The sequence below is a fragment of the Dermochelys coriacea genome, chromosome 1 (assembly GCF_009764565.3).
Source record: "Dermochelys coriacea isolate rDerCor1 chromosome 1, rDerCor1.pri.v4, whole genome shotgun sequence".
NCBI classification, from domain to species: domain Eukaryota; kingdom Metazoa; phylum Chordata; order Testudines; family Dermochelyidae; genus Dermochelys; species Dermochelys coriacea.
In genome coordinates this window covers 40059012-40084751 of record NC_050068.2, presented here as the reverse complement: position 1 = coordinate 40084751, position 25740 = coordinate 40059012, and the positions used below count along the sequence as shown (strand labels likewise).

The window sequence follows — 25740 nt, the reverse complement described above, 5'->3', positions numbered from 1 at the left end:
TGGTCACTTTCATTTCAAACTTTTTCCTTTCATTCTGCCACCATTTTGGCCTAAAACTGGACAAAGTTAGACATCTGGTAGTCTATAGGTGGAGTGTTTTTTAGTTTCTTTTGTTGGGCGTGTTTCTGTATCTCCTCCAAAATGCTGCTCTTTTTCTGTTGATATCGTATTTTCTCTGGCTGGAAGTAAGATAGACATCTTCCTTTCAAGCAGATGTCAATACTTCATTGACTAGCCAAGAAGGATGTTAAATGAATGAAGGAAATTAAATGAATGGAACAAGTCCTCAAGGAATCAATTCTGAAGCACTTCTAGAGGAGAGGAAAGTGATCAGGAACAGTCAGCATGGATTCACCAAGGGCAAGTCATGCCTGACTAATCTAATTGCCTTCTATGACGAGATAACTGGCTCTGTGGATGAGGGGAAAGCGGTGGATGTGTTATTCCTTGACTTTAGCAAAGCTTTTGATACGGTCTTCCACAGTATTCTTGCCAGCAAATTATAGTAGTATGGGCTGGATGAATGGACTATAAGGTGGATAGAAAGCTGGCTAGATAGTTGGGCTCAATGGATAGTGATCAATGGGATTCCATGTCTAGTTGGCAGCTGGTATCAAGCGGAGTGCCCCAAGGTTTGGTCCTGGGGCTGATTTTGTTCAATATCTTCATTAATGATCTGGAGGATGGTGTGGACTGCACCCTCAGCAAGTTTGCAGATGACACTAAACTGGGAGGAGTGGTAGATATGCAGGAGGGTAGGGATAGGATACAGAGGGCCCTAGAGAAATTAGAGGATTGGGCCAAAATAAATCTGATGAGGTTCAATAAGGACAAGTGCAGAGTCCTGCACTCTAGGGCGGAAGAATCCCATGCACTGCTACAGATTATGGACAGAACAGCTAGGCAGCAGTTCTGTAGAAAAGGACCTAGGGGTTACAGTGGACGAGAAGCTGGATACGAGTCAACAGTGTGCCCTTGTTGCCAAGAAGGCTAATGGCATTTTGGACTGTATAAATAGGGGCTTTGCCAGCAGATCAAGGGACGTGATCATTCCCCTCTATTTGACATTGGTGAGGCCTCCTGTGGAGTACTGTGTCCCATTTTGGGCCCCACACTACAAGAAGGATGGAGTCCAGCTGAGGGCAACAAAAATGATTAGGGGACTGGAGCACATGATTTATGAGGAGAGGCTGAGGGTTTTGGGATTGTTTAGTCTTCAGAAGAGAAGAGTAAGGGGGGATTTGACAGCAGCCCTCAACTATCTGGAGGGGGGTTCCAAAGAGGGTGGATCTAGACTTTTCTCAGTGGTCCCAGATGACAGAACAAGGAGCAATGGTCTCAAGTTGCAGTAGGGGAGGTTTAGGTTGGATGTTAGGAAAAACTTTTTCACTAGGAGGGTGGTGAAGCACCGGAATGGGTTACCTAGGGAGGTGGTGGAATCTCCTTCCTTAGAGGTTTTCAAGGTTAGGCTTGACAAAGCCCTGGCTGGGATGATTTAGTTGGGGATTGGTCCTGCTTTGAGCGGGGATTGGACGAGGTCCCTTTCAACCCTGATATTCTATGAATGAGGAAGTCTGTGTTCTTATTGCAGATACCAGACATACTCTAGAATTGTGCTTGGAGTGTCTGCTTGCAAATGATGAGGGGGAGCTTTGGCAAGTACAGGAGGATGAGAAGCCATCAATTTCTGCAGAATTTAAGATGTCATAATTGAAATGGATTCCTTGGGTAGGAAATGGATGTCATCTGTTTTGACTTGGTGTATATTTTTGTAAAATTTTGGGTGGGCATTGTGAATTGGGTAGGGATTTAATATGACCAAAGGTTCTCATGGCATTGGGCTTTTTAAAGGGATGTAGAATTTTTGAAGAGTGTAATATTGTTTTTGGTGTTCTCTGCAGTCTGTTGAAACACTTTGTCTTCACACACAATCAAACTTGATTTAAAGATTAATTTTCTGAATTTTTAAATGAGCATCAAAAGTATATGTCAAGGCAATTTAAAAAGTCCACAGGAAAGAAACTGTGCTCTGACAGATCGTTTGATCTGGGTTCTCCTCCAGGTTTTGGTAAGTCTGTAGAAGTGGAGTTTTGGGGTGGAAGGAGTTGTACGTGAATGTGATATGAGAAACACAGATTATGAAACAGAACGAATCAGAAGAGATGCGTTTTAAGTGTTTAAAGTTTTCTTAATTTTTAAGCAGTAAAGTTCAACCTGAATAAGACTCTCTGCCTTTCCATGCCTCCCTTCCCCTCCATCTCATTTTGCCCTTCCCAGGACCCTTTATTCCAAGACCAAGTAACACAGCTCAGTACTGTGTCTGCTGCACCCTTTCCATCTACTTACTTTTTTTCCCTCTTCAGTGCCTTAAGTCCTTAGGAGATCTACTTAATTTATAAATATTTAAAAATAAATGTAACTCTTTAAAGACATGAAAGCAACTCTGTAGGTGTGTGACCCAGGCTGTCACCATAGGTAACAGACAAGGAGAGAAACAAAAAAACAAAAATGAGCTGCATCCTGCCACTTTACCATACACAAAATTCTGCACAGAATATTTTTTCATTTTAGACTAATGTTGAGAAAATCAGAAAAAGCCTCATCCAGAAAAAGCCCTGCAAGTAGCAGACAGTTTAAATTTGTTTCAGGTCGGGGAGAGAAGAGTTTTTAATATGCAGAATTTCTCAATATAAAATTTTTCAGTTTCCCAGTACTTCTTTGCCTCCTGATGCTATAGAGTGCCTTGGTTGGACATGTACTCTTCTCAATTTTTTTCCTCCTCCAAGCACTCCCTGGACTATGCTTTCACAAGTCCTTGTTTACGTGCTGCTTTGCCTACCTCAGGCCTGGTCTACCCTTTAAATTTAGGTCAGTATAGCTATGTCCTTGAGTCCTGTAGCTATGCCAAACTTAACCCTAGTGTAGACACAGCTGGGTAAACAGAATAATTCTTCCATTTTTAAGCTGTCATTGCTTGGGGAGGTAGAAACCCCGCTTCTGTCATTATAGGCTGTGTCTCCACTACAGGGTTGTGCTGGCATAGCTACAGCACCATGGTTATGCTGCTGCAGTCCCCCTAGAGTAGACATGGGCTTACTGTAGTGCATCACAGGTTGATCTTATGTTTTTCTTTTGTGTCTTTGGGCTTGGCTACGCTTACGAGGAACAGCACAATAAAGGAGCCCTGGGCACACTAGCTCACTACCTGTCCACACTGGCAAGGCGCATAGAGCGCTCTGACTCCGCGGCTATAGCACTGCTAGTACTTCATCTTGGCGAGTGGAATAATGTTTGCTGCGCTCCTGCTGGAGCGCCACGGCGCCAGTGTGAACAAGGTGTTGCATTATTGCACTCTGATCAGCCTCTGGAAACATCCCATAATCCCCTTAAGTCAAGTGGCCACTCTTGTCATTGTTTTTGAATTGCTGCAGGATATGCCCTTTGAAAGCTCCATTTCTGACAGCGGGTTGCTTATCTGCTCCGAAACAAAGCAAGCCATTAGTGTGGAATGCTGTGTGTGAGGGAGAGAGAGAGGGGAGGGAGCGGAGTCTGTGGCTGTCTAAACTTACAAGACAGCATGCTGACATGCTCTCTCCCCCCACATACATACAACATACTCCACTCCATCCCCCACATTTGAAAAGCATGTTGCAGTCACTTGCATGCTGGGATAGCTGCCCACAATGCACTGCTCCCAATGCCGGTGCAAGTGCCACAAATGTGGCCACCCCAGTGTGCTTGAAGTTGTCAATGTGGACAGACTGCAGCGCTTTCCCTACTGCACTCTCCAAAGGCTGGTTTAACTCAAAATGCTCTACATCTGCAAGTGTAGCCATGCCCTTTGTAACTTTTCCACTAATACACTAAAATTCTGAAGGGCACTTTTCAGCAAGGCTAACAAAACAATCTTGGCCAAGTCATCTTGGATATACCATATTCTGAGTCAAAAAAAGCTCTTTAAAAAGTGAACTTCAGGTGATTTTTCAAACTTTAAAACTCCTTTTCTGGCTTTTATCAAACTTCCTTAAATTCTATTGTGAGATGAAATGATGCCTGTGAAATTTCAGAAAGATTGGTGGAGGAAGGGTTGAAAAGTGGGATTATAATGGGAAGTTCGCTTCAGCCTTAATTGTAGAGCACCTATTGTTGCTCCATAATTTGGTAAACAAAAATACTTCCAGCTTGAGACACTGTATATCAGGCTTCCTTCTGGAGAGCATATTTAAAAATTTAGATTAAATATGCTGGCAGTTGTGGTCTTGATTTAAAATTCATCCTGAAGTGAAAGGCTCAGCTCTCTGCACCATGTGCACACTATGCGTGTGTCTGCACTGGCCCAACAAAGGTTGGTTTAGAGGAAGTCAGGGGAGAGGTACATTGAATTCACAATGACAAGAATCTAGTGGCCCTCACTATTTAAATTTATGTTGCAGTAATACCCAGAGCTAGATACTGCACAAACAGACATGTTCCTACCCTGTAGAGCTTAAACTTTAAGAAGATAAGTGTCATATAGAGTGGTTTGGAGATGGATATGATTGTATACATACAACTTTTGCATTTAAAACTTTTTTCTTTTTTATAGATCAGCTGTCTCCTGCCCCTCAACCCTGACCATCATGCACTGGTTTTGCAAATGGTTCTGCAGAGCTGTGGCTGCTCTTCCATCCCTTAGACTCCTATACCCCCATGCCTTACCTTCAGGCTAAGGTGATGAATTTTACCCTGCAACCTCCCACTCACATCACCTGCAAAAAACTTGCTTTCTAAGGCCTGGTCTGCAGTGGGGGGGAGATCAGTCTAAGTTAAGCAACTTCAGCTACGTGAATAATGTAGCTGAATTCAACGTACTTAGACCTACTCACGCTGTGACTGCTGCCGCTCTCCCGGCGATGGAGTACAAGAGTCAACGGGAGAGCACTCGAGGGTTGATTTATCATGTCTAGACCAGACGTGATAAATCGACCCCCGCTGAATTGATCGCTGCCCTCCGATCCGGCGGGTTGTATAAACATTCCCTAAGACAGACTTCATGGGATGATATTGTCACCTTTGTAGAATTTAGTGCAGCAATTATAGCAGTGCTATAATTTTGGGCAACCTTGAAGTCGTAGACTAGAAAGAAAAGAACGCACATTACAAGCTCATTACTTACCTTTTTTGTTCATGTAAGTACAGCAAAAGTAGAGAATGTGTTCTGCAGTAGGCGAGAGAGAGCTGGCGGTGTTGTACATGCTGTAAGTCTAGTAAATAGATAAGGCAGAGATTGAGAGTCTGTTCTGCCTAAACTTAATTTTTGCATTAAGCCATCTTTGTACATTAAGGAAGCAGTTCTGCAATTACCATAAATATATATCTGTCCTAACTTTGTGTGGTGATAACTTTATTTTAGACAGAAAAGCACCATTAAAAATAACTTCCATAATCTCTCAAAGACTTACAGCAGGAGTGCCCAAACTAGCCTATGGGGCTGCTTGTGGTCCTTGCAGGTGAATGAAGTACCTAGACAGAAATTGGAAGTCTCCTGCTGATTCACATGGAATGGATTACATTACCAGTACACAGGAGTCCTAAGACAACTAATACAGAGGTCAGGAAAATTAATCTTTCCACAAATAACCTCAAGTCTAACCTATCAACATCTGTCTTCTACCTATCCACAAACTGACCACTACAGAGTGCATGTACACTAATTTCCCCCCCCCCCTCCCGATTAGTTTAGTACTAATGCAACTCTATTGATGGTAGCTACAGGTGAATCAGTAATACAGACAGGATGAGAGGAGGCACAGGTGTTGTTTAACTTTGTATCTTCTAACCCCTGTGCCCTAACTATACTAGTGCTTTCACTGGTGGAGTTGCATGGGTGCTGGTAAAGCATATACAGAAAGAGAGTGAGGGCTTTACCCCATTCACCCTTATTCCAAGATTAAATTGCTTACTTAGAAGGAATTGAATCTTGGTGCTGTTTATCTCAGAACCTGGAACCATTTTGGCATCCATTTTGTTAGAGGAAGGATAAGAATGTTGCATTATGCTCTAAAAGTTGCAAGACAGAAACTCTGCCTGTTCTGGGTCTTGCAATTATTATTATTGCTTATTTGTATTGCTGTAGGGTATAGAGGCTCCAGTTGGGGATCTTGGCTGGATTGTGCTAGACACTGAATGTGCACATAATGAAGAGGCTGTGCCTGCCCAAAAGAGTGTACAGTTGGTGGTTCTCAAACTGTGATCCATGAGCCACTGGTGACTTGCAGAGAACTTGCTCTGGAGAGCTAGCTGGTGACAAGTTGTCATCTTGTTTCTGGTTGTTGAATCACATTAAGACAGCTAAAAGATGTTAAATATGTTTTCTAATATTGGTTTAACATGTAAGTAGTTGCAGGTCATGAATAGGAAGGAAGATGGTACCTGAGATTGCTTTTACTTGTGATATACAGTACAAAAAATTGAAAACCCTTGCATAACTAAGGGTCCCTTACTGAAAATCATAGAATCATAGAATCATAGAATATCAGGGTTGGAAGGGACCCCAGAAGGTCATCTAGTCCAACCCCCTGCTCAAAGCAGGACCAAGTCCCAGTTAAATCATCCCAGCTAGGGCTTTGTCAAGCCTGACCTTAAAAACCTCTAAGGAAGGAGATTCTACCACCTCCCTAGGAATGCATTACCTTGGGAGTGTTTGAATCTGGATTCAGTCGGCTTTATCTTTCCTGTCTAATGCAGCTGTCTTGCTGGGTCTGGAGAAAGAGGTGGCCCCTCAAATACCTATGCTCTAGGATTCAAAGATGTGGAACAGAATCTTGAAATATATCTGATGCGGAATAATATTGGGGACAAAAGTTTGGTGTGAATTTAAAGAGTCTAAGGGCTTGTCTACACATGGAGTTAAGTAAATTCCTGAATTACTGTGTGGATAAACACTTATCATATAATTTACTTTTCACCATTTATGTTTTTTACTGTTTCATTGTCCAAGTTAAGAGGAAATACAAAACTAACTAGTCAGCTTTATTTTCAGATTCTCAGACTAGCAATATACAGCAGTGTTTCAGTTGCAGGGGTTGTCAATTTGACTTTTTAAAGTTTCCATTGGAATCTCTAGAAATTATTGAAAAGTTTGTTGGCTGTAACTTTATAAAAACATTTTTAATAAAAATTCTAAACCTAGACTGAATGTGTCACTTGAATCTTAGGCCCGCAACATGTTGTATATTGACAGAAAAGCTGTAGCTATGTATGTACATCTGCAGTGGTGTACTCTGTGTGTGGGCTGTCGGAATCTGGTTCAACACTGACAAGTTAAAGTAGTGAATATGGGGAAGTATTTAATTCTTGTGGGAATACTGCTTTTTTTCCAAATTCTCTTGCAGTAGTCTTCCATGGAGTGGATGGAATCTGGACTGCTTGTGTTTTAATAGTACTTGCTGAGAGGCTGGCAAAAGAAGTATCTAAAGAAACTAATGCAGTTTTAGGTTGTTCTGCTCTGTGGACACTTGCCCAGCGGTATTATACACTGGACAGTAAATCAGAGATTCATAAAATTAGGGAATGTGAGGAGACTGACAGTAAAGGTCAGAGTAGCTACACTGGTGATCCTGTGGCAGTATGTATTATTTTAGCACTAAACTTGGTACCCTTGACTTCTGTGCTAATAAATATACTGTAGAACCTCAGAGATACGAACACCAGAGTTACAAACTGTCTGGTGAACTGCCCACCACATTTGGAACTGGAAGTAAGCAATCAGACAGCAGTAGAGAGATGAAAAAAGCAAACACAGTACAGTACAGTACAGTGTTAAATGTAAACTACTAAAAAAAGAGAGTTTTTTTACAAAAGGATTTGACAAGGTAAGGAAACTGTTTCTGTGCTTGTTTCATTTAAATTAAGATGGTTAAAAGCTGAATTTTTCTTCTGCATCTAATGTAGAGTTGAATCAGGCAGAGCAGGGACATGAACCTGGGTGTCTGATATCCCAGACCAGTGTCCTATCCGGATAGATAGGCAGGTGAATTTGCATGTCTATGTGCCTGCATCAGAAAGCTCAGGTTTCAGTCAAAAACCAGATATTTTTGACACAATTCTGTTTTTGCAAAAACATTAGGAAGGTTTTGGTTTTGTTCCAGTGCAGAATTAAAATAAATTTTGAAACCTCAAAAGTCACTGCCTACCATGAAATGGAATTGACTTCTTCTGGTCAGCTCCAATGCTTAACCAAAGCAACAGTTTCTGTGATTTAGGACTATGAGGATGCAGTGACCTGAAAACCCGCCTATCACTTCCTTTAAGAGCACAATCAAGAAAGGAGGTAGAGGTTGCAATGGATTTGGGAAGAGAGAAAACTTTATAGGAATAAGAAGTGAGTGAATGTGGCAAAGATGGTGAGAAACACCTCAGTGCTAAAACGTGGCATACGAAGGAGGTGCAGGTGTATGTTGCTTTTATATGTATTGAAAATATTATATAAAAAGAATGAAGGCAAACTGCTGTTCATTATGAAATTTAGCACATACCTCAACTTGCAAAGGACTTAATTAAAAGACTACTCTAGTAAAACCAGAAGGTGAAGAAGGCAGATTTTGTTTAAAGTTAAAAATCATCATGATGGCAAGAGATGAGATAGTAAATGTGTAGGAGGTAGTTCCTCTGACAGTCATGCGTGGGTTCCAAATATAAATTGAAAAATGCTTGGCAATGGGGTGCTTAAATAGATTGTATCATAATTCATTTTGGAATACTTTCAGAAAATGAAAGTCCTTTATACTTTTAGAAAATCTTAGGTCCCCTTATTGGCTTTTGCAGATCTAATGTATAAAGCCTTTGCTCAAATCTTAGACTTCGGCTCAAATTGAAATTCTCTTATGGACATGCTGATTCAGCTTGGCTAGCTTTGCCTTGTTTTTTGCCTGTTACAGGCTCCAGGCTCCTCTTCATAGCATACCATTTTGAAGGCTATGGTATTGAGGCAGAAGAACCCCTACCATGTAATCAACTGTCTCTGCAATCCACTAGTGGTCCACAAAACTCCAGGAATAACTGTGTTGTTTGACTTGACAGCGAGGAAAGGCAAGGCTTTTAACAGTATTTAAGCAGGATCAGTTTGGAGAGTATGCAATGTAAATTTAATTAAATTACACTTTCATTAGAGATCTCAAGGATTTTTTATTTCTGTTCTTGACAAGTTTGCAATTCACTTCACTTGCAGGCATAAACATTGCCTTTGGCAAGATAGTTCCTCCTGACTTGAATAGTAGCAGGTGGGAGCAATTTGATCAGTTTCTTTTAAGAAAGTCCTCTGGTAGGCATATTTGCCCTCCCTTAGTACTGTGTTTAGGCTTCACTGTTCATATGAGACATTTTCTGTAGGTGGAAAGACTGTGAGTACCAGTCTAAAGCACTGCAATGCACCGTCTGTGTCATTTTTGTTAAAAATAGTAAGGTCTGGAAGAATACTTAATTATTCTGCTGTGTAGCCAACTAATTTTTAGAGTTCCCTTCTAGTAATTATAGAAAGAGACATTTCTTAAATTAAATTCAGCCATGATTTGCTGTATTCTTGCATTACATAAGGGGTGTGAAAATATACAACCCTTAGAGCTAGTATAGTAAATCTTTCTACAAAGAATGAAAACAATACATCTGGTGCCTGCTTACTGTTATGCCAGGTGTTTTTAACAAAAACATGCAGCTCTTAGTTAATGCTACAAACTGGTTACTAAAACATGCTTTAATAGAAAACTTAATCAAGTGATTATTAAAATATGTAATGGAAAAAGTATTAGATGCTATAAATTTTGAGATACTGCTGTATGTAACTGGTCAACTGTACCCCCAGTGACAGATGGGGGTAATAAGGGAGCTGAAATTCATGTAAAAACACAAGAGGCTTGTATTGTTTTTGTTTAACATAAATAGTCCAAAAGTGTGTTGGGCACTTCAGATATCTAAGAAAACAAATTTCTGTCCCAGAGTTACTTGTCTGTTCAGACAGCATATGGATGGGGTAGAAGATGTGCTTAGGTTATTTATTTGTGAGTATGTGGGCTACATATGCAGATTTGGGTGTTCAAAAAAATCTTTTCCTCCTTTTAAAAACATTTTTTTTCTGCTCTTGAGTGCTCTGTTCGACCTATTGGCCTTTTTAGATTTTTAAGTTGTGCCCACCTGACTGCTGATTATCAGGTTATCAATCCTTGTCCATTTTTGTTTAACCCTTTCCCTGTTTTAAGTTTCATTCTTGTAGACTGATAGATAGGGCCCTACCAAATTCACGGCCATGAAAAATGCATCACAGACTGTGAAATCTGGACCCCCCTTCTCCCCCACCCCAAAAGCTAATCTTTTGTGTGCTTTTACCCTATACTGTACAGATTTCATGGGGGAGACCAGTGTTTCTCAAATTGGGGGTCCTGACCCAAAAGGGAGTTGCGGGAGTGTCACTGGGTTATCATAGGGTGAGTCATGGTATTGCCCTTCTTACTTCTGTGCTGACTTCAAAGCTGGGTGGCGGGAGAGCAGCGTCTGTTGGCTGGGAGAGTAGCTTTGAAGGCAGTGCCCCGCCAGCAGCAGTGCAGAAGTAAGGGTGACAGTACCATACCATGCCGCCCTTACTTCTGCACTGCTGCCTTCAGAACTGGGTGGCCAAACAGTGGCAGCTGCTGACTCATGGCCCGGTTCTGCAGACAGCAGCGCAGAAGTAAGGGTAGTAATACCGCAACACCCCGCGACCTAATACACTAACCTTGTGACCCTCCCACAACTCCTTTTTGGGTCAGGACCCCTACAATTACAACACCATGAAATTTCAGATTTAAATTGCTGAAATCATGACATTTACAATTTTTAAAATCCTCTGACCATGAAATTGACCAAAATGGACCATGAATTTAGTAGGGCCCTACTCATAGACTTAAGGCCAGAAGGGACCATTGTTGTCATCTAGTCTGACCTCCTACATGTTGCAGGCCACAGAACCTCACCCATCCACTCTTGTACTAGATCCATAATCTCTGTCTGAATTATTGAAGTCCTCAAACCATGATGTAAAGACTTCAAGTTACAGAGAATCCACCATTTATTCTAGTTCAAACCAGCAAATGTCCTGTGCCTCATGCTGCTGTGGAAGAGGAAAAAACCCCAGGGTCTTGTCAATCTGACCTTGGGGGAAATTCCTTCCCGACCCCAAATATGGCTGTCCATTAGACTCTGAGCATGTGTGCAATATATACCAGCTAGACACTTGGGAAAGAATTCGCTGTAGTATCTCAGAGCCCTCCCCATCTAGCATCCCATCTTTAGCTGCTGGAGATGTTTGCTAATAGAAGTCGCAGGTAGGCCCCCGTCCTTGTAGGCAAGCTCATCCCACCATCCCCTCTGTGAACTTATGAAGCTCGGACTTGAAACAAGTTAGGTTTTTTGCCTTCACTGCTTCTGTGGGGAGACTATTCCAGAACTTCACTCCTCTGATCGCTAGAAATCTTCATCTAATTTCAAACCTAACTTGTTGATGGCCAGTTTATATCCGTTTGTTCTTGTGCCAACATTGGCTCTTAACTTAAATAACTCCTCTCCCTCCCTAGTGTTTAACCCTCTAATGTATTTATAGAGAGCAATCATATCTCCATTCAGCCTTCATTTGGTTAGGCTAAACAAGTCAAGCTCCTTAAGTCTCCTCTCGTAAGGTAGGTTCTTCATTCTACTGATCATCCTAGTAGCCCTTTTCTACACCTGTTGCAGTTGGAATTAATCTTTCTTAAACACAGGAGACGAAAATTGCACACAGTATTCCAGATGAGGTCTCATTAATGCCTTTTCGTAATGGTGGTAACACTTCCCCATCTCTGCTGGAAATACCTCGCCTGATACATCCTCAGATTACATTCGCCTTTTACATGGCTTCATCACATTGGTGGCTCATATTCATCCTGTGCCCGACCAATACACCCAGGTCTTTCTCCTCCTCTGTCGCTTCCAACTGATACATCCCTATTTTATAGCAACAATTCTTGTTGTTAATCTCTAAATGCATGACTTTGCACTGTTAAATTTGATCGCATTTCTATTACTCCAGTTTCAAGGTCATCCAGATTTCTTGCATGATATTCCATTCCTTCTCTTTATTGGCAATACTTTCCAATTTTGTGTAATCTTTTAATTTTATTAGCACGCTCCCACTTTTTGTGCCAAGTTCAATAATGAAAATATTAAATAAGGTTGGTCCCAAGACTGATCCTTGAAGAAATCCCCTAGTAATCTCCCTCCAGCCTGACAGTTCACCTTTCAGTATGACCTGTTGTCTCCCTTTAAACAGTTCCTTACTCACCTTTTTGATTTTTATTATAATCCCCAGGTTCTCCAATTTAACTAATTTTTCATCTGGAACTGTGTCAAATGCATTACTGAAATCCACGTAGATGAGATCTACTGCATTTGCCTTTGTCTAGATAATTGGTTCCCTTCTCAAGGAAAGAGATCGGGTTGGTCTGGTATGATCTAACTTTTGTAAAACCCTATTGTATTTTATCCCAGTTACCATTTATCTCTATATCCTTAACTACTTATTTGTTCTAAGATGTCCTTGCATACAATTGAGGTCAAACTAAAGGACCTGTAGTTTCCTGAAACACTTTTTTTTCTTTCTTAAAAATAGGTACTATATTAGCAATTCTCCAGTCATGGCGTCCAACCCCTGAGTTTATGGATTCTTTAAAAATAGCTAGGGGAAATATTTATAAGAAAAATATATATCATCACATTTCAGAGCATAAGCTGTTACCTGTGGTTAGGAAGACACACTTCGTTATAAGCATGTTATTTTATAACTGTCTTCTATAGGCCGTATTGATCTCCCCTGGAGTATCTGGTACTGTCCACTATGGGTGTGAGGACACCAGAGTAGAATGATGATGGGTCTGATCTAGTGTGGGATTTCCTATGTTCTTATTAGGCCCCAGTGTGACTTGGGCAACTGAAATGTCATTCCAGCTTCTTCTTTTTATTTCCTAAAAGAGAACTTCCCCTTCTCTTTGCACTACCTAGTCCCAAAGCCAAGTGAAGATGTATAGCCCAAGACTGAAGTTCAGTAAAGACTTGTCCTGATGATGTCATCTTGCTGCTGGTGCTGTAAAGATGCACTCCATTGGCTACTTCCAGTGCTGGACTTGTATCTTCCGAGAGCTGGGGTCCTTTTTATGCCATTCTTGGGAGCTTGTCAATGGATCAGGTGCCCCATGTGGTGGTGCTGAGGTAGTCATTGGGGGCACAATGCCATGAAGAAGCTCTTTGTGCCGATCAGTATGCTAGTTGTGGGGAGAACAGGGCGGTTGGGTTTACTCTCTTCTCTGCTTCATGTGCTTCTTGACTGATGACTCTAAAGGGGTGGTAAGGCCATTTATTGGGGATTGCTGATGGGACTGCTACCCCATATGTTGGTGCTTGGGGATGGGGGAACTTCTGGGGCTTGAACTGTGGCACAGTTCCTCTTACTAGTCCTGGTAAGAATGGGAGGAGTGGGAGAGATACTGTAGTCATTACTGAATAGGGGTGGTGTTAGTGGGATTCTGCAAGGGTTGGTTCTAGGCCTGTTCAATATTTTTTTAAACGATCTTGAAGGAAATATTAAATTATTGCTGATGAACTTTGTGGTGAAACACAAAGGTTGATAGTGACAGTAATAATGGATGACAGCTATTTAAATCTGAAATTTCATGGTGTTGTAATATTACGTTTCAGTTATAGTTATGTCAAGTCTAAGAAGAAAGTCAGTGTATGCAAATTCCATCGCTATTAAAAAGACTACGGGCGGTCTTATGTCTGTGACTTTGCCACTTTACTTGACTTCGGTTAACTTTTTTTGGATGGAGAAACTGGAACTGCCTAAGATATCCAGAGCAACACAGGAATCACAGTCTGACAGATGACATAGGTCTACACCCGTGAATAAAGATTATTCACACGAGGGTCACAGGATAGTGGCCACTAATTTTTTCTTCACAATTTGTTCAACTTTTCAAAAAAGTTTTACACAGTTTAAAATTCAACAACAAAAACAATGAATAAATCAATGAGGTGACATGTGAAACTGCCAAGGCTACAAACACTTTGACAGACTTGTAACTAACAGACTAACTTTTTAAACTATGAGTCTGGACAGGTCATCAGAAAGAAAACACTGTCATCCCACCTTTATATCCCAGAGTTTCTAGAAAAAACGATTTCTTCCTTCTCAATTACATCCAACTACACTGCTGGGGAAAATCTGAATGGAGGGCAAGAACAGATGGGGTACAAATTTCTGAGGGAAAACAGCAGCAGAGCAGAGCAGCATATGTTGGAGGATTTAAATTCTACACAGGCTTGTAGAAATCCAATATCTTCTTCTGAGACAATTCTTGGTGGCTGCTGCTGGGACTGCTGCAGGGATTTGAATAATGAGAAAAGAAGGAAAAGGGAAGAAACTGTCTTTTCTTTCCTCCCCAGTTTGACAACTTCCATTAACAGATCACAAGTATTTCTGCTGGAGATGTCCTATGGAGGAGCATAAGTAGCAGAATAATGAAAAATGCCAATTGTGAAGAGCAGCAAAACACCGTAAGAATCTTGTGACAAGACACAGAATATGTGCAGACAGAAACTCCTGTGTCTCTGTCAAGGTTCCTTCCCCACTCAGAACTCTAGGGTACAGATATGGGGACCTGCATGAAAGACCCCCTAAGCTTATTCTTACCAGCTTAGGTTAAAAGCTGCCACCACCAAAATGTTACAAAAAGAACAGGGGAAGTGCCCACTTGGAAACGACTCCCCTGCAAAATATCCCCCCAAGCACTTCACCCTCTTTCCTGTGGAAGGCTTGATAAAAATCCTCACCAATTTGCATAGGTGAACACAGACCCAAACCCTTGGATCTTAAGAATAATGAAAAAAGCAATCAGGTTCTTAAAAGAAGAATTTTAATTAAAGAAAAAGTAAAAGAATCACCTCTGTAAAATCAGGATGGTAAATACCTTACAGGGTAATCAGATTCAAAACATAGAGAATCCCGCTAGGCAAAACCTTAAGTTATAAAAAGACACAAAAACAGGAATATACATTCCATTCAGTAATTTTATCAGCCATTTAAACAAAACAGAATCTAACGCATATCTAACTAGATTGCTTACTAACTCTTTACAGGAGTTCTGACCTGCATTCCTGCTCTGGTCCCCGCAAAAGCATCACACAGACAGAGAGAACCCTTTGTTCTCCCCCTCCCCCCCCAGCTTTGAAAGTATTTTGTCTCCTCATTTGTCATTTTGGTCAGGTGCCAGCGAGGGGCAAAAATTGGGGATTGGTCCTGCTTTGAGCTGCTAGATGACCTCCTGAGGTCTCTTCCAGCCCTGATAGTCTATGATTCTATGATATATGATCTGGATCACTTAGTATGTTGGGACCATTCAAACGAGTTTTAATACACCCAGATGGAAGATCATACATCTAGAAACAAAGAATGCAGACCATACCTACAGAATGAAAGACTAGAGCCTGGAAAGCAGTGACTGATAAGAATTTGAGGTCATAGTGAACAAAGAATTGAACAAGAACAGTTTGGCATTAAGCAAGGCCAAGGGACCACAGGTGCCATGTTTGTACTTCAGCAAGGGATAGAGAAATGGCTAGAGTACCAATAGAATAGCTTCTGGGCTTTTATCAACATGGGAAAGGTATATGATAAAGTAGACAGAAATATGCTCATACGACTGCTGAGGAAATGTGGAGTGTCTGATTTATTAACTATGATGAATGCCCTATATAGATCACCTAACACACAGTGATCCAAATATGTTTTGAAATCTCAAGTCCCTTTGAAGTGAATGTTGGACTGCGCCAGGGGTTGACCCTAAATCCGCTGCTGTTTATCATATTGAAGGACTATGTCAGCAGGAAGATCCCAAGAGGAAAAGATAAACTGCTATATTCAGATGAGATAGCAATAAGAACATAATCAGAAAAAGACCAAGAGGAAATAGTAAACCAGTGGTATGACCTACTAAGCTGCCATGAGATGAAAATGTGCATGACTAAGACTGAAGTCTTCTGGGTCAGTAGAGGTGCCACAGGGAAACTGGATGTAGAGATTAATGGAGTGAGACTAAGCAAGTCTGACCAGTTCAAGTAGCTTGATGGCTGAGTCATGGAAGATGATGAGCTGGAACATGATACAGTACAGATAAGGGAGTGCTGCAAGAGTGTAGAATATTATTTCAGGGGTTGTGTATGACCAATGTTAGCCACTGAGACTTAAAGCCCAACTTTATAGACTAGTGGGGAGCTCTGCAGTGCGGTAAGGTGTGGAAATATGGATGATAAAGAAATGGTAGATTCAGTACCTACTGATGTTTGAGATGAGATGTCTTCATGCTACAAGAGGAGTTGCTTTCATTTCAGAATCTATTAAGATGAAAGTCAGTGTCTGTGATGTGGCTGACAAAATCTATCAAGTGTGACTTTGCTGGTTTGGACACATGCAGAGGATGGATGATGGGGACTTGGTGAAGATGGCATGGCAGGAGAGGGTGGTAGAAAAGTGACCTCAAGGAAAGCCAAGAAAGCAATGGATGAATTGCATCAAAGAAGATGGTAAGCAGGTGGACCTTAGTGCCACCTCAGAGAGATGAAGACGGTGGAGGATGCATGACAGCTCAACCCCATTTGATGGGATAAGGGGAAGAGTAAGAATAAGATTAAATGTTAATATGTTTGCTGCCATTTTTTAAAGAAAATGAAGTCAATGGCTATGCATCTGGAACTAGAGTTTGATGAAGTGCTAAACCAGCTTTTGACAGGAGAAGCCTCTTCTGTGGGGGCAAAGAAAAGATGTTTTCTTCTTTTCAATTTAGCTAGTTAGTTCAGTTCAATGACTAGTTCATTCAAAGTTAAGAAACTAATTGGGAGCCTGAAAAAGCAGGAAAGCTTGTTTTCTTCTTGCAATCTATGAATAAAAACCAGGTGTGAGAGGCTGAGATCTACTAGGTTTAAAATCTTGAAGGACATGGTGACCAGAAACAACTAGTTCAGTTTATTAATTACATATAATACTTCCTTTGTTTAATAAATCAATTTTAAACGCAAAGTATGTTTTTATAACTTTATGTACCTAGCATATCTAAGGTTATTTTATTTAATTACAATAATTAAAATGCTTTTTGTGCAAAATTCTGAATTTTCATCAAAATAGAACTTGACACAAATCACAACAAATTAATCTAGTAAATAAGAAATGCACCATCCGCCATTTTCTAATATCATAAAAATGTAAAAATTAAGACTATGAAAAAATGTAAATTAAACTATATAATTACTTAAATAAAATATATGTAGATATAGTCTGTCTTCTGGGTTAGCAAAAAGAAGCACCACATTTATTGTAAATGCTATATTTAGTTGCAACTCAACATGTGTTAATGGTTACAAACCAATGAAAATCAGAATGGCTGGAAGTTAAAGCCAGACAAATTCAAGTGAGAAATGAGGCACAAATTTTTAATAGTGAGGAACAAATACCAAATGAAGTGGATTCTCTAGCTCTTAAACTCTTCAAATAAAACCTAATGTCTTTCTGGAGATGTGCTTTAGTCAGAGTGAAATATTGGTCACCATATATGATCTGATGGTCCCGTCTGGCCTTAAAATCTATAAATCTACTAATCATTGTATAGATAAACTACTAAAAAGAGTGTCTTTGCTAGCCAAGAGAAACTAGTGACCTACTAATACAGTAAAATAGGTATAAGCTGAGGCATGTGTCATTTATGTGATTTGTGTGGTAACTGCAGAATAAGACTCATCAGTTAATAGTTGTAAAGCAATATGTTTGATGTAACTTTCATTTCAGAGTTTCCAAAGTGATTTGCAGATTTATTTTCTATCTGCACAAATCATTTCTTTAACTAATGGAACACAGCAGCTGTTGGCCAAAGCACAACAAGTCTTCTCAAGTTTAGGACAGGAATTGAAGAATATTCTCTCTGATTAAAACTTTAGAAGAAATGTAGATAGGCACAATCCAGTTATCCAGATTGAAGTTTGCATATGACACCCAGGCTAGCACCTTTACTACTGCAAATAAATAAATAAATTTCCTGACTGGAAACACTTTGAACAGCAGAGTGCCCTTAGTTCCATGTTGGGGCACAGATTAGGGAAAAATGTGATTTATTGAACTGCTAACATAGCTTCCTGCAGAATTGTTTTTTGCTTGATCTTTTATGCAAGAACTGACCTTGTTCAGTTTGAGGGGAGTAGACAATAGCAATCTGAGATGACACATATCCTATCTATTCATATATACTATAGATAAGTCTGACCATATATTTGTAAAGGAGCAGCAACATGGCGGGGTGTGTTAATGAGCATACACACAACCTGGATCTGATGAAGCACTAAGAACAGTAACCATCTTAAATACTTTGTTAAAAATATGGAACTTAGCATTGCCTTAAAATAGCTTTTTGGTTAGCAGGAGTTATTTCTGGTGTTAGGCCATGTACTAATTATGATTGAGTCATTAAGTTGAGCTATAGTGCCATCAGCAATTTGGAATCCATTCCAAATCTATTTCAATGTAAAAGTTACTATCTCTGTGCCTTGGGTGTGGCGGGTTTTTTAAAATCACATTTAAATGCAAATGTGATAAAACACAGACTTTTCTATGGAGCTGCAACCAGTGACTCCATAATGTAATTTTTAAACTTGGGCTTATTGTTGTAACATTGTTATAGTCTTACATCGCCTACTTTTTGAGGAGATGCTTTGTTATTGATTTGATTTTGTTTTTGTACCAAAACTAAATGCCAAATGTAGAATAACATGGAAGTCTGTTAAATGGATCTTGTGGTAGGCTAATCAAGCAGATCTTCCATCTGAGTAGGTCCCTCACTTTTCCTTCTCACCTGGTCTACTTTCAGTAACCTCATGGTCTTCCTTTTGAAATATCTTTGGTGGTGCTGTAGAAGACAGTGAGGGTCATGTGCAGGTTATTTGCTTGAATATAAAAATAGACTTTGCGTCAAATGAAGTCATGTAGAGTAGCCACAATATTCTTTTGGTTAGCATCTGTAGTAATTTTCCATACATATTCAGGTTTACTATGAAAATCTAAGCCAATTTGTACTGCCTAAAAAATACATGCTATATCTTGAGATGCCTTGAGGGCAGGGGACTGGACTATGACCTCTCGAGGTCCCTTCCAGTCCTATGACTCTGATTATCAGAATTTCCTCTGTCTTACGAGGCTGATCAACTGCTAAAAAGCTCCAGTACTATCCCTGTCCTAATGTGAAGAAGTTTTCTTGTTTTGAAGTTTCTTCATTTTCTGATGGAGTAGGGGGACTGTTATAAAAATATAAAGGGAAGGGTAAACACCTTTAAATCCCTCCTGGCCAGAGGAAAAACCCTTTCACCTGTAAAGGGTTAAGAAGCTAAGATAACCTCGCTGGCACCTGACCAAAATGACCAATGAGGAGACAAAATACTTTCAAAGCTGGGGGGGAGGGAAACAAAGGATCCTCTCTGTCTGTGTGATGCTTTTGCTGGGACCAGAGCAGGAATGCAGGTCAGAATTCCTGTAAAGACTTAGTAAGCAATCTAGTTAGATATGCGTTAGATTCTGTTTTGTTTAAATCACTGATAAAATTAGTTGTGCTGAATGGAATGTATATTCCTGCTTTTGTGCCTTTTTGTAACTTAAGGAACCTTGACAGGGACATGGGAGTTTCTGCCTGCACATATTCTGTGTCTTGTCACAAGATTCTTACGGTGTTTTTGCTGCTCTTCACAATTGGCATTTTTCATTATTCTGCTACTTATGCTCCTCCATAGGACATCTCCAGCAGAAATACTTGTGATCTGTTAATGGAAGTTGTCAAACTGGGGAGGAAAGAAAAGACAGTTTCTTCCCTTTTCCTTCTTCCTCATCCATTCAAATCCCTGAACAGTCCCAGCAGCAACCGCCAAGGATTGTCTCAGAAGAAGATATTGGATTTCTACAAGCCTGTGTAGAATTTAAATCCTCCAACATATGCTGCTCTGCTCTGCTGCTGTTTTCCCTCAAAAATTTGTACCCCATCTGTTCTTGCCCTCCATTCAGATTTTCCCCAGCAGTGTAGTTGGATGTAATTGAGAAGGAAGAAATCGTTTTTTCTAGAAACTCTGGGATATAAAGGTGGGATGACAGTGTTTTCTTTCTGATGACCTGTCCAGACTCATAGTTTAAAAAGTTAGTCTGTTAGTTACAAGTCTGTCAAAGTGTTTGTAGCCTTGGCAGTTTCACATGTCACCTCATTGATTTATTCATTGTTTTTGTTGTTGAATTTTAAACTGTGTAAAACTTTTTTGAAAAGTTGAACAAATTGTGAAGAAAAAATTAGTGGCCACTATCCTGTGACCCTCGTGTGAATAATCTTTATTCACGGGTGTAGACCTATGTCATCTGTCAGACTGTGATTCCTGTGTTGCTCTGGATATCTTAGGCAGTTCCAGTTTCTCCATCCAAAAAAAGTTAACCGAAGTCAAGTAAAGTGGCAAAGTCACAGACATAAGACCGCCCGTAGTCTTTTTAATAGCGATGGAATTTGCATACACTGACTTTCTTCTTAGACTTGACATAACTATAACTGAAACGTAATATTTTTTATTTGTGCACTAGAAACATGGTTATCTTCATATAGTAGGTTTCAGACTAGGGTTACTTATCTTTAAGCTCCCTTTCATGGTGATGCAGTGCAGAACATACAAAAATAATGTTTTATGGGTGATCTAAAATTTCTCAGCCATACAGTGTGGATTTAAAAAAGAATAAAATAAATGCAGCACCTTTAAAGTAGGCCAGATTTGAGAGCCTAATGAGGTTAATGCATGTAATTACACTTTGCATTATAATTAACTGAATAAACACTTTGTTAATGCAGAGGTAAGGTTGCCCAGTAGTGCTGTATTGAATCGTGGAGGGCTTATTTGGAGTAGATTGGTAGAGTTGTCACTGTGCTATTAGAAGAGGTCCATGTCTACCATGGGGGATCAGGTATGTCTCATTTCAGCACTGAGGTCTGTAGGTTGCATCATAGAATCATAGAATATCAGGGTTGGAAGGGACCCCAGAAGGTCATCTAGTCCAACCCCCTGCTCAAAGCAGGACCAAGTCCCGGTTAAATCATCCCAGCTAGGGCTTTGTCAAGCCTGACCTTAAAAACCTCTAAGGAAGGAGATTCTACCACCTCCCTAGGTAACGCATTCCAGTGTTTCACCACCCTCTTAGTGAAAAAGTTTTTCCTAATATCCAATCTAAACCTCCCCCATTGCAACTTGAGACCATTACTCCTCGTTCTGTCATCTGCTACCATTGAGAACAGTCTAGAGCCATCCTCTTTGAAACCCCCTTTCAGGTAGTTGAAAGCAGCTATCAAATCCCCCCTCATTCTTCTCTTCTGCAGACTAAACAATCCCAGCTCCCTCAGCCTCTCCTCATAAGTCATGTGCTCTAGACCCCTAATCATTTTCGTTGCCCTTCGTTGTACTCTTTCCAATTTATCCACATCCTTCCTGTAGTGTGGGGCCCAAAACTGGACACAGTACTCCAGATGAGGCCTCACCAGTGTCGAATAGAGGGGAACGATCACGTCCCTCGATCTGCTCGCTATGCCCCTACTTATACAACCCAAAATGCCATTGGCCTTCTTGGCAACAAGGGCACACTGCTGACTCATATCCAGCTTCTCGTCCACTGTCACCCCTAGGTCCTTTTCCGCAGAACTGCTGCCGAGCCATTCGGTCCCTAGTCTGTAGCGGTGCATTGGATTCTTCCATCCTAAGTGCAGGACCCTGCATTTATCCTTATTGAACCTCATTAGATTTCTTTTGGCCCAATCCTCCAATTTGTCTAGGTCCTTCTGTATCCTATCCCTCCCCTCCAGCGTATCTACCACTCCTCCCAGTTTAGTATCATCCGCAAATTTGCTGAGAGTGCAATCCACACCATCCTCCAGATCATTTATGAAGATATTGAACAAAACGGGCCCCAGGACCGACCCCTGGGGCACTCCACTTGACACCGGCTGCCAACTAGACATGGAGCCATTGATCACTACCCGTTGAGCCCGACAATCTAGCCAGCTTTCTACCCACCTTATAGTGCATTCATCCAGCCCATACTTCCTTAACTTGCTGACAAGAATGCTGTGGGAGACCGTGTCAAAAGCTTTGCTAAAGTCAAGAAACAATACATCCACTGCTTTCCCTTCATCCACAGAACCAGTAATCTCATCATAAAAGGCGATTAGATTAGTCAGGCATGACCTTCCCTTGGTGAATCCATGCTGACTGTTCCTGATCACTTTCCTCTCCTCTAAGTGCTTCAGGATTGATTCTTTGAGGACCTGCTCCATGATTTTTCCAGGGACTGAGGTGAGGCTGACCGGCCTGTAGTTCCCAGGATCCTCCTTCTTCCCTTTTTTAAAGATGGGCACTACATTAGCCTTTTTCCAGTCATCCGGGACTTCCCCCGTTCGCCACGAGTTTTCAAAGATAATGGCCAAGGGCTCTGCAATCACAGCCGCCAATTCCTTCAGCACTCTCGGATGCAATTCGTCCGGCCCCATGGACTTGTGCACGTCCAGCTTTTCTAAATAGTCCCTAACCACCTCTATCTCTACAGAGGGCTGGCCATCTCTTCCCCGTTTTGTGTTGCCCAGCACAGCAGTCTGGGAGCTGACCTTGTTAGTGAAAACAGAGGCAAAAAAAGCATTGAGTACATTAGCTTTTTCCACATCCTCTGTCACTAGCTTGCCTCCCTCATTCAGTAAGGGGCCCACACTTTCCTTGGCTTTCTTCTTGTTGCCAACATACCTGAAGAAACCCTTCTTGTTACTCTTGACATCTCTTGCTAGCTGCAGCTCCAGGTGCGATTTGGCCCTCCTGATATCTTTCCTACATGCCCGAGCAATATTTTTATACTCTTCCCTGGTCATATGTCCAAGCTTCCACTTCTTGTAAGCTTCTTTTTTATGTTTAAGATCCGCTAGGATTTCACCATTAAAGTACTAGCAGGCAGGCAAGTCTTGTCATGGTGATTGTCAGCTATGTAGTGAACTACATGACTGGTCTCGGGGGCTTTGTGAGGGACTAGTGAAGGCAATGTCTTAGAAGAAGTCCTCAAGGAAAGGGTGAAGGGATGGTAACATTTTGCAGATCTGGGGTGGTGAGTGTGGAGGAGGGCTTAGTGTTAGAGTGTAAGTTAGATGCAGGTAGCTCCTGTTTATGTCAGGCGTAGCAAACCAGAGTTTTGCCGTGGCACAGAGAAGGTGCTCATGCTCAGTTGTCAGAGTGCTCTGTAGTATCTATAAAGGTAGAATATTAGTATGTGTGTTATAGGTAGGGCTACAATTTTGTCATGGAAGTCACGAAATCCGTGACTTCCAGAGACCTCCATGACTTGAGCCCTCAGCACTTGGGAGCTGCAAGATTCCCCCATTGCCCATGGTGGCTGGGAACTGCGGAGCCCTGAGCTACTGGCCGCCCACTGTGCGCGGGAGGCTGGCGCGCTCCAAGAGCTTGGAGCCACCGCCAGTGGCCAGGTTGCCTGGGGTAGTGTGGGAACCCCTCAGCTCCCCATTTTGTCTTGAATATTTTTAGTAAAAGTCAGGAATATGTCACAGGTTTCCGTGAATTTTTCTTTATTGCCTGTGACCTGTCCGTGATTTTTACAAAACACATGTGACCAAATCTTAGCCTTAGTTATAGGCATATTGGGCCATCTCTCAGAGGGAAGAGTTAAGCTTGCATTGCAAGGATGGTGCATACCTTAATTCTGTATTTCTGGTTTTCAGAAGTTTGCCTTACTGTAATTTTTCATTTCCTGTTTTTTCAGAGGTTTGAGTATAAATGAACTCAACATTCTGGAAGGGCACAGGACATTACTGGACAACCTTACCTCTGCATTAACAAAGTTTTGGGGCAGTTAATTTTCTCAGTTTTTGTTTTTTGGTTCTTTTTAAACTTCTCTCAGTACCTCCATGTTCCCCCTCTGCTACCTCTGGGTGCTTGGCATGATTAAGGTGGCCAGAGAAGACCATGGGTCCAAGTGTGTCCCTTCATTGCCTGTCCAGCACAGACTGATCCGCCTCCCACAGAGAAACAGACATTTATGAGGACCCCACAGATCGAGGATATGGGAATAGAAAGCAGTTACAGTACGGTGACTGATATAGTCAGTGGGTGCATGTTTTGAAGGGGGGATAGAAATGGGGGAGTCTGGGGTGGTTTTGTGGGACAGAGCTGAAGCCCCCACACCTCCCAGTGCATATCTGTCTCCTGCATTTTCACCCATTGTTCCCTGCACTGTTCCAGCACCCCCACTTCTTCTCTCTTACTGTTTGAGGTTCCCCCTCCCAGCTTTGCAGATTCCCCACCACTTCTGTAACTCCTCCAACATTCCCTCCATCCATGCCCATTCCTTTGACCCCTCCCCCACATCCCTCCCTGCTCCTCTGAGACTACCCCTCACCTACACACCAGCTCCACCCTCCTCCTTGCCCTCATAAACTTGGAGAGGCTATGGGGAGGTGAGGAAGGGATTATACATATCCACGTCACGTAAACAGTTCAGTGAGGATCTCCATGAGATGTGCTGAGCTGAATGAGAACACCCTATGAAGATGAATACAACCTGAAACAATAGCTCTGAGAAATGTGAACTGCTCTATTAATCTCAATTCGGTGTTCTCATCTCCCCTCCCCCCAAGATTTCAGCACCTGTGCCATTCTCTGAGTGTGTCTGTCCTTAACTCTCCACCCCCTCTCAGCACTGGGTACCTATTTCATGCACGAAATGAGCTCATTCCCAGCCCCTTATCCTGTTTTTTTTTTTAATTACATTGCGGCATGTTTTGAAGGGGAGACAGAAACTGGGTGTGTGTGGATATGGGGAGGTTGGTTTGTGGGTATAGCTGAAATTTCCTAGATTCCTCCACTGCACAGCTGTGACCACCTCATTTTATCCTCTCCATGCTCCCTTGCACAGCTCTGACCTCCCCTTTTTCCCTAGAAGCCATAGCATCTGAAGGGAGTATGATTGTGGAGTCCCTTCCTCACTGATGGAGGCAGGAGGGGAATTCTGTTTTCCCTCCTCTGGCTGGGGACCAGTGGCAGAAAGAAGGACCCTGGAGTCACTCCTCAGCCTATTGAAATAGCCATGGAGGAATTGTTGGGTGATATGCAGTGTGCATAGGGACAAGCTCTCAATATTTGTAGAAGAACAGGAAGAGAGGGGGAAGGCATAGATTGCTCCACTTCCTGTTCTCCAAGTATGTTACTGGAGGAGAAGGAGCTCATCTTTCCCTGCTTATAGTTCTGTCTTGTCAGCCCTTCTGAGTTCCCAGAGCATGAAGGTCCATTTTTAGGGCGATCCCTTATTTGTCGAGGTGTCATAGAAGAAAAACTACCTATCTGGAAACCCAGGTCTTCATCAAAACTCTAGCCATCCCATTGGGTTTTTAAAAATGTAACATTTTAAGTGATTCCTGGGACTAAGAATCAGTATCTAAGAATGTGCTGTCCCTCAGTAGCTGTGCCAGAGCAGCCCTAAGGCGAAGGTTGGCAAAGGGGCAGAGCCCTCGCGCTGTACCTTCCCCAATCCCTGGTCTCCGAGCAAAACTTCCAAAAAGATTCCCTGTAGAATGCAGGGAGAGAGTGAAGAACATGTCTAGCACA

The 25740-nt window shown here is 41.6% G+C and overlaps 1 protein-coding gene across 6 annotated transcripts in view; it reads left to right on the top strand.

Moving 5' to 3' along the window:
* The window catches only part of XPO4 (exportin 4), a 135665-nt gene that overhangs the window by 13400 nt on the left and 96525 nt on the right, over positions 1–25740 (top strand). The window contains exon 3 of one of the 6 annotated variants that reach the window (XM_043504279.1): positions 1592–1728. The exons of the other annotated variants lie outside the window; for them this stretch is intronic. The gene's annotated coding sequence lies outside the window, so the exon portion shown is untranslated. The remainder of the gene's footprint in view (positions 1–1591; positions 1729–25740) is intronic. 6 annotated transcript variants of the gene reach the window in all.